This window comes from Megascapheus bottae, chromosome 11, assembly GCF_031878675.1.
Source record: "Megascapheus bottae isolate mThoBot1 chromosome 11, mThoBot2.hap1, whole genome shotgun sequence".
NCBI lineage: Eukaryota > Metazoa > Chordata > Mammalia > Rodentia > Geomyidae > Megascapheus > Megascapheus bottae.
The window spans coordinates 45109619-45118620 of NC_143519.1; the positions used below are offsets into that span (position 1 = coordinate 45109619).

Below are 9002 nucleotides of genomic sequence, written 5' to 3' on the forward strand. Positions count from 1 at the left end.
CACTGCAATCTTTTACCAAAAATTTAAAAGTATTTTTTCTGCTTAGTAATTCAGTGAATGTCAATAATAAAAACACTTATTTCCAAATATCACAGGGTAATTTTAAATATATTTATTATGAAAGCTATGTACAGAAACTCAATCATTTTTTAAAAATTAAGCAATTAGAAATAGTAATATTTAATGGCAATGGATTAGTCTGTTTCAGAAATCACACTGGATAAATAGTGAATGTTTTCCTCCAAGTGATTCTAGTCATTAAAATAAGTAAAACCAGCTCAAGTAAAATATGTTGATGAAATAAAATATCTAAATGTGGTTTATAGTGCTGAGAACAAAAATTCTACTTCAAAATAATACTTAATAAAAATAAAATTCTCAGTACTGTCCTTGACAAATGCTGACCAGAAACTGTCAATTTTGGTATGTTAGGTCTTAGCTGAAGAAAAACAATAGAAATTGTAGATTACTAGATAGAGAAAAACAATATATATAGGTAACAGAATTACTTCAAATAAGCATTTTAAGTGAATCATATTATTTAACAAATCCTCATTAAATTTTAAAACTTCTATCAAAGAAAACTGTTAACAGCTGATAAACTGTCCCTAATCTAAACTGTCCTTAAAAACTAGTATTATACATCATGATTACTAATTTTAAGTTCCCTCATCCATAGATACATAGTGCCTCTATTTTAGTTTATTCAGATATTCCTTTTACCCTAAAGACAACAGTATAGTTCATTTTAAAGACAATTAGGAACTCTCCTCCCCTACAAAAGCATTAACCTTGGTAATATATTTAATCAAAGATATAATCACTGAAAACAATTTAAATAAATAAATAAATCTGTCCTCAAATTGTGACATAATGAATTGCATATCTAGGGTTAAATATATAATCAGATGAGCAAATTTAAAAGTCAAAACATTCTCAAAGTATCTACTAATGGAGGAGACCCAATCACATATAACAGTAGAAATCTTTATTAGGATATTTACTGAATCATGTTAAAGCTTTCACCATGTGAGAATTAATCAAATACAAGAAAACTGTAAGATTGTTGTTGAAGATCTATATTGATGCTTCAACATACTAAAATATTTAGTAAATTTATACAAGTTTGTCAGTACATCTGACAAAAAAGAGTGATAATGCCAAATAGTGTTCAAATGTTAAGTTCTGACACTTTCATTAAGGTCCTGTCAAAGATACTTAGATTGAAAGGGATACATACACTGAACTTGAGTATTTCTCAGACACTTGTATTTTTCTATTTTCAACTTTCCAATACTCTTTAACCCAAAAAATAGTGGTTCAGCAAGGGGGAGGGGGCTATAATTGTTTTTATCCGAAACAAAAAATATTCTGAAGTTGAAGTTATGAAGACATTGTGTATTTTACCTCAAACAACCACCTAACAGTATGATGACACCAATATAAAAAGAACCAAAAAACACCCTTAATTCTGATTTCTATTAAATTTTAATATTTAATTTAACCTACCTATTAATATACTCACATTTCTGGATTATCTAATACAAAATTATAAAATATTTTTTAATATTTTGATACTGTTATTAACATTCAAGCAACCAGCTTATACATATCTCAGAATTTTAAAAGATCTACATTGTTTATCTAGTTAAAAGTAATCCTATGAACTAATTACACTTCAAGACTGAATTACACTTTTCTTATGAAAACAAACATCTGGGATTTCCTATTTCTTAAAAGAGAAAGTTTTTTAAAGAAAAAACATCATACATTGTTAAACTCTCATTTTACATAGCCAATAGGTTTATTTAATAAAACAGTAGAATAATTTAGTAAGAAATAATTAACCAAATAAAACTTAGTAACTGTGTTCAGTAAGTCCACTTTATACTATGCAAGATTATCAAAATGATGTGAACTGTCCAACCAAAACTATAAAAATCAAAACATGCTTAAAAAAATGGTTCTGTGTTTTTTAGAAGACAATCAAAGTCACTGAAAGTTTAAGCATTCTACAATTTTTTAAATTTGAAACTTTTGATATGAGCAGCGTTTTAATCAGAGTATCTCTCAATAAGAGATTAGTATGTAGTAAGTTTTGTAGTTTCACCCTGATTGCCCCTTTTGTTTAGGGCAGTACATGGAATAATTTAAATTCTCCTATAACATCTCATTAATCTTACCTAATTTTGTAGGCTCTGCCTACATTTCTACTTGTCAAACAGCGCATCACCAAATTCCATTTGATATAAACCCTCCATTTTATAAGATGAAAGGTAACATAATGATACTATAAAATCACTATACTTATTAAGAAATAAAATTGTAATACATCACCATGAATCCACAACTAATATAAAAGCAATCTAGAGTTTTAATAAGTCATACACCAGCTTTGGCCACTTCACAGCACGAGTTGTTAATTATCTGTATTCCAATTTAAATTCACCTAAAAGTTTCAGCATTATCAACTGTCAAATTCAATTACATTACAATGATATGATTTTTTAAGTTCATTAGTATACCTTAATCTCCTATCATGTTCCAATGCATTATTATGTTGATTATTCAAAGAAGCTAGGTTGTTTTCCAGAACTGGTTCTCTCCTAAAGGTCAAAACCTGTAATAAAAATGTCATGTATTATAGCATGAAGAAATTAAACAGATTTTTTTCCTGCAGTTCTATTTGACCACTAAACACAGAAGTCTTCAAAATGACCCCAATTTCAACAATGCTCAAAGAAGCCTAATATGAAAATATCTTTAAAATAATAAATAACTTGATTAGAAACACCTGTGATATGCTTTCTCATCCGAAGTCTCTTCAAACAAATTGGATTAATATGTTTTTGCTTTCATTTCTCTTATAGGGCATTAATCTTCAAAGCAGTGTAGATGACTGCAGTATAAGTGAAAATATGTAGAAGATGGGTAGAGGGGGATTTTGTAAGGAAAATATCAGAAATACAAGTTGTACTCCTAAAATCCACATAGCCTTAAAGGAATTACTTATGGTGTAGAGACAAAACTACCTATTCCTTCAAATTACTATTATTTTCCATTTTATATTCTTTTGCCAAGCCTGAGTAATAATGACATTTTCATTAGTTTAATATTTTCAGGTATTTTAATCTTAAAGTTCTATAGGATCAAATTTAGTATTTCTTGAAGTAAAATACTTATAAGTAGTAAATGGATCATTACTGGACTAAGTTTTAATATTTCCAAGTAGGAAATATTTGTTTCCCCTTTCTAAATATCAATTAGTGGCATTTAGTAATTTAATATTAAAATTACTAAATGTATTAAATATGAACCATAATGCTCTGAGTGTTCTACTTTCATGTAGGAGTGGCTTAGGAAAATACAAGAATGAGAAGAAAGATTTTTTAAAAAATCCCTTTATTTCCTTTCTTGCCAAATATTCGACTGTTCAATGATAAAAATCATACCAACATGAATCTCATCAACACCAATCCAAATGTCACAACATTAAAAAAAAATATTTCTACATAGTATTCCTCAAAAGATCATCCATATACGAACCACTCTGAAATTATGGTACCTTAAATTTAAAAATTATAACAAGAAAACTAAAAGCTAAGTTTTTAGTATAAAACTTAAAAACATTAAGGAAACAAAAAAATGGTTTAAAAAGGTAGTATTAAAAACTTTCCAGTAATAAAACTCAAATATATTACAATGTATTATTTATACTGAAAAGCTACTATAAGTCTTTCCAGAACAAACATTATTTATTGAAACATGATAGAGGATTAAATAAAATTATACTGAATGGCAAGCATTAAATTCAAACATGCTTAGTGAGTATCAATTTGAAACTTGTCTAAAATGGAAATCCTTTGAAGTGCTTCTAATATAGGCAAGAAAAATAAAATATTTTTGTACCAGAAAGCAGTATTTTCAGGATTTAGTCATTTGTATATACAATCAGATAATATATTAACACATATTAGTAATCCGATCTTTTAAACTCCGTTACTACTCTATGACAATCACCACTTAAGTTTTAATTCTGTCACTTCTGAAAATTAAATGTTTAACTCATTCTCAGCACTTATTTGAAATAGAGTAGTTGTTAAATTATTATTTATATCCTTTGACTTTCTGAAGTTTGGAGTTACAGAATTTCAGCAAATCATAACTGGGAGTTCTAATTATGTGCCAAAGTTATTTACAAAGCAATATTTCTAAATTTGCTCAACTAAGAAAAAAGAAAGAAAAAAAAGAACAAAACAACATGTATATGTTCACAATTCTTTTGTAAGATGTATGCTCTTGCTGTAAGTATACTTATCTTTTCCTTTTAAGAGGGGTAAAAAAGGAATAAATATACGGATTGCGTGTCACTAAACAAAAAAGAAAAAAAAACTAACTTTATGTCAATAAAAATTTTAAATTAGAGGTAAATTTTGATGAAATTTTTCAAAATTAAAGCTATAGCCTAATTGTTGAAAGCTTATATGTCATATTTAATCTCTGGAAATTTTTCTTTATAAGCCAAATCAATGACTGATATTTCTGGATTGGAAGTGTTTTTGTGACACTGTGAATAGTATAAATCGGAAACAAATAAAAATATATACAGGTTAAAAAAAAACGAAACCCTAAAATACAATACACAAGCAAGAAGCAAGGGAGTTATGATGTCTTTGATTAACATTAAAATTGACATTCGGGGATACACTGTGCTATAGACATCTGAAGCTACAACAGAAATTAAGTTGGTAACATTTTTTTTAAAGTCTCAAATTAAGACTTCCTTGGGTTCTTAAAAATATCATAAAAAGCAAATAAATAAAAATTAATGCTACAGGGCTGATATTTTTCTCTTTCTCCCTTTCCCCCAAAATACGTAAACCTAGCTTTATTTATAAAGGTAAACAACAGTAACAACACAATTCTCCACCATTGTTTTCTTGAGGTAATAATACAATAGAATGGAAAAGTTATTAATTACTACAAAGAAACATGAATAAGCATATAAATATCAATTACCACACATCTTCTGTAACTTATACCTACATGCTCACGAATCTAAAATCATAATCTTCCTGTTACATAGCATCACAGAAAAAAAATTTTGCATGCTGTATTTTTATTTAGGTACTACTGTGTTCTAAGCTTTATATGATGTATTTTAAATAAAGGAACCAATTTCTTATTTTAAAAAAAATTCATTCTCAAAACTAATAAAAAATTCCATAAACCATGTACTAAAAATAAAACAGTTTATACTTCACCAGCCTAGTGGAATGTAAAGCTTTCTACTCTTATACTATCCCACCAGTCACACAATTTAGATAAAAATTAAAATACAAAACCAAAACCATTAGGAAGAAGCAAAACTTACTAGTACTGGTACTTTAAGCATAATTATATTCAAACTGAAATGAAACATCCTACAGTTTCATAAAATCAAATTTTATAATCAGCTCCTTTTATGACATTTTTATGAAGTGATCCAAAACAAACAACTTTGAAAAAGATAAGCAACCTGGGTTCAGTTATCTCAATCATTGTTATAAAGGAAACATAAAAAATGATTTATAAACTTTGCCATACCACTTATAAAGAGTTTACAGATTTTCAAGTCATACTTTCATTTGAATATTTTCTAACAATACTTGACAATCTGAAAAGTTTTTGAAAATTCCTACTATTCATAAAAGGATTTAAATTTTCAAATAAAAATATTTTTAAAAACATCTACAGTTGCTCAATAGTGAGTTTACTACTTGGAAAACCACACCTGCTTGTTCTCAAGATGCAACTAAATGGAATGACAAATCTGGTAACAGAAATATACTGATGGCTGTCTCAAGCACCATTAAGCAAAAATATGTTGAAAAGCAAGCAAATAAAAAACACCTATACAATGTATTTCTTCATAATGGATTTGTTAAAGAAATGTTATATATAACACTTATGCACCTGCACACACTTACTGTTGTATTATTTAAATTAAGAAAAATGAGTGACATGTAAAGTAAAAGCTTAAGTTCACTCCAATAGCTGGATTTGTAAAACATTTTAAAATTAGATGTGTTGTGAAAAGGATTAAAATGTATTTGGATCTTATGAAAAGTATCATTAAACACTAGGAAAATGAAAATTTCTTTTCATCAAAATAAACAAATGTTCTATAATTTGTATTCAACAACTACTTGAAGGTTTAGAAGAAAATTTTTAATGAAAAGGGAAAAAAAAAAGCAACAATCTTGAGTCCTTTACTGAGTTATTCGCCAAAAAGAACAGAAATAAAAATTTGCGAAAATAGCTTCTTCAGTTTTACTATACATTCCAGAACCACCCCAAACTCCTTTATAGGAGGGCGGGGTGAGGGGGGGGGAACCTTACTAGACACCAGAAGGAAAAAAACAAAAAGCACCAACTCTCTATCTTAATGTTTTGTTACTATTTCCGTAGCTCTCGTTTAATAGCGTAATTTTTCGGTAGGTCGAGAATTGCTAGCGTTTAGCATTCAAATCCCCCACCCCTAGTCCCGCTTCCTTGCAGCCAATCAGGGGGTAAGAAATCTGCTGTTTGGGGGAGCTCCGTTAGACAAAATTTGAAAGACATCACATTGCGCTCTCCTATTTTTCTCCAAGAATTCTATCAACTCCGGAGAGAAACACCGCAGACTATCAAGGCAGTCTTATAGAACTAGCCTGTCACTGAGGGAAGTTATTCCTCGTTCCAAATAATAGCTGCTGCAGAAAGCAGTTCCAGAATATCTGCAACCCAGAGCTGCGCACACCAAACGCCCATCGTCCTTCCAAGAAAAGGGTTAAATGTAGTTCCTTCAGTGAGGTATTGTTACAAAGGCTATTATCTGTAAAGTATTACATAAAAGTTAGGGCCATTGCTGCTTCACTTTGAGAGTGATCTATAAAGACTTGATAAGGGGAACGCAAAAAAAAATAAATCAAATTAACCACCCCTCTTTTCTGCGCCTTGGTGTCCAGAGTTCCAAGAGAAAGTGAGGAACTCCAAGACGTTATCATCTTGGTCAAGTCTTTTCTGGAGGAAAACACGGATATACTTTCACCAAGTCGTTTTCCTTGATACGTCTCAAGGACTGAAGAAGGAAAAGAGTGTTCAGTGTGCGGCTCGGGGAAGGAAACGGCCGGGAGGAGGAAATCGCCAGCTCGCTGCCCCGGGTTTCCTCTCCCCCACGGCCCCCTCCCCCTCGAGGAAGGACGGCGCGAGTCGGGCGAGTGACAGGCGTCCGAGCCAGCCTGGAGCCAAAGCCCAGCATCACCCCGGGCAGCCCGCGGCCACCTCAAACGCCGGCCTCCGCCCCGGCGCCGAGGCGCGGCCCCGGCTACATGCACCGCGCGGGGCCAGGGCGGCCCGACGCCTCCCGGGGACACCTCGCGCTGGAGCGTCCCCAAGGCCACCAGGTGCATGGCGGGGCCGTTGACCCGAAGGCACCCGTCACTCCGGGCCCGGGATCTTCCCCTCCACTGAAGTTTCTGGTGCCCAGAAGAACCAGGAGCACCGCAGGGACCGGCGGCTTCGGCCCGCGACGGGGGGAGGGTGCGCTGCTCCTGTCAGGGGCGGCGGCACGCGGACACCCGCACAGCCGGGCCGACGCCGCCCCGTGCGCGGGGCCCGCTGACAGATCGGCTGGGCGGCGGCTGCGCGGCCGCGTCCCGCTCAAACTGCAGCTCCCCTCCCCCGCCCCCCGCGCTCCCGCCGCCGCCCACCGGCCGCCGCCCGCGCGCCCGGCCCCCGCCACCCCCGCCCGCCGACTTTCGCAAGAAAGCGCGGGCGGACCCAGCGCCCGCTCCCCCCGCACCCCTCGGTGCCCGCCGGTCCCGCCACCGCCGCCTCCGGAGTCTCCGCTCTGCTCTTACCGACGGCGCCGACTCCGAAGTTCCGCGGACTGCTCTTTGCTTTGAGTTAACTTTGGTCTTTTTTTTTTTTTTTTTTTTTTTTTTAGTGATTTTTTCGGCGGAGTCCTGGTGGCGCAGCACTCTCGGACAGGTTATCCAGTCCCTCCCGCTAGATTGATGAGATCGGGCATCACTCGAAAATGGCGCCGAAAGCTCTGGGGCTCCTCATTCAAATTCGTTAGAGCCAACCCCGCCGCCCCGGGGCATGCCGGGAACGCGGGCTTCGCCCCCCCTTACAGCTCCCCCCTCCCGAGCTGTCAATAGCACCTCTGAACCCGCCTTCTTGCTTCCCAGACATTTTTACGCACGCGTCAACCTCTCCCCGCGTCCACGCCTTGCACATGCGCAGACGTGTGGCTGTGCGCCCGTCTCAGTGGGCCAGTTCCACGCAGACCGGCTGTAGCGTGCGTGCGGCGCCTTTGTGGAGGTGCGGAGACCTTGCGCTCTATGGGCCGGGATCCACGGATATCAGTCGGGAGGCGGACTTTTGTTTCATCGTTCGCTATAAGTTAGAGTGCAGTTTGGAGACCAGAAAGCCAGGCCCAGGGAGGTTAAGTCATTTGCCTGAGGCAGCACAGGTATCCAACCCGCGAGCGAGTCCCCTTCCGCACCGGCGTGCAGCTCGGCCCCGCGGGGCTCTTCTCAGGTGGGCTCCGAGCCGGGCGCGGAGGGCTCATGCCTGTGATCCTGGCCACTCAGGAGGCTGAGACCTGAGGACCAGGGTTCCAGGCCAGCCCTGGCCAAAAAAAAAAAAAAGTCCGTGAATCTCTATCTCCAACAAACTTCCCCATCCTTCCCCCCCCAAAAAAAATCCGAAACTGGAGCTGTGGCTCAAGTGGTAGAGCGCTAGCTTTGAGCCGCGGAGGAGCGCACGCGCCCCCACACGCCGCCCGCGGGACCCGGTCGTGCGCGCGCCGCGGGGAGGCCTCCCCGGCCCGGGCCGCCGCCGGCGCGAAGGTGCTCTCCCAGAGTCTGGTTCCTCTAACCGTCCGTTCATAAACTTTCTGCTCCCGTTTTGGAGCTCGGAACGACAGTCTTTGGGTGTCACTAGAGTGCCTTAAAAAAAAAAACCACGTAATA

At 37.0% G+C, this 9002-nt stretch overlaps 1 long non-coding RNA gene across 7 annotated transcripts in view; it reads right to left on the reverse strand.

The window, feature by feature from the left end:
- The window catches only part of LOC150057001 (uncharacterized), a 43816-nt gene extending 35163 nt beyond the window's left edge, over positions 1 to 8653 (reverse strand). For 6 of the 7 annotated variants that reach the window (XR_016537112.1, XR_016537111.1, XR_016537116.1 and 3 more), the window contains exons 1-2: positions 7884 to 8653; positions 2526 to 2620 (exon numbers count right to left, since the gene is read on the reverse strand). This is a non-coding gene — a long non-coding RNA (uncharacterized LOC150057001). The remainder of the gene's footprint in view (positions 1 to 2525; positions 2621 to 7883) is intronic. The other variant, XR_016537113.1, reaches the window with a different exon arrangement.
- Positions 8654 to 9002: the final 349 nt, after the last annotated feature.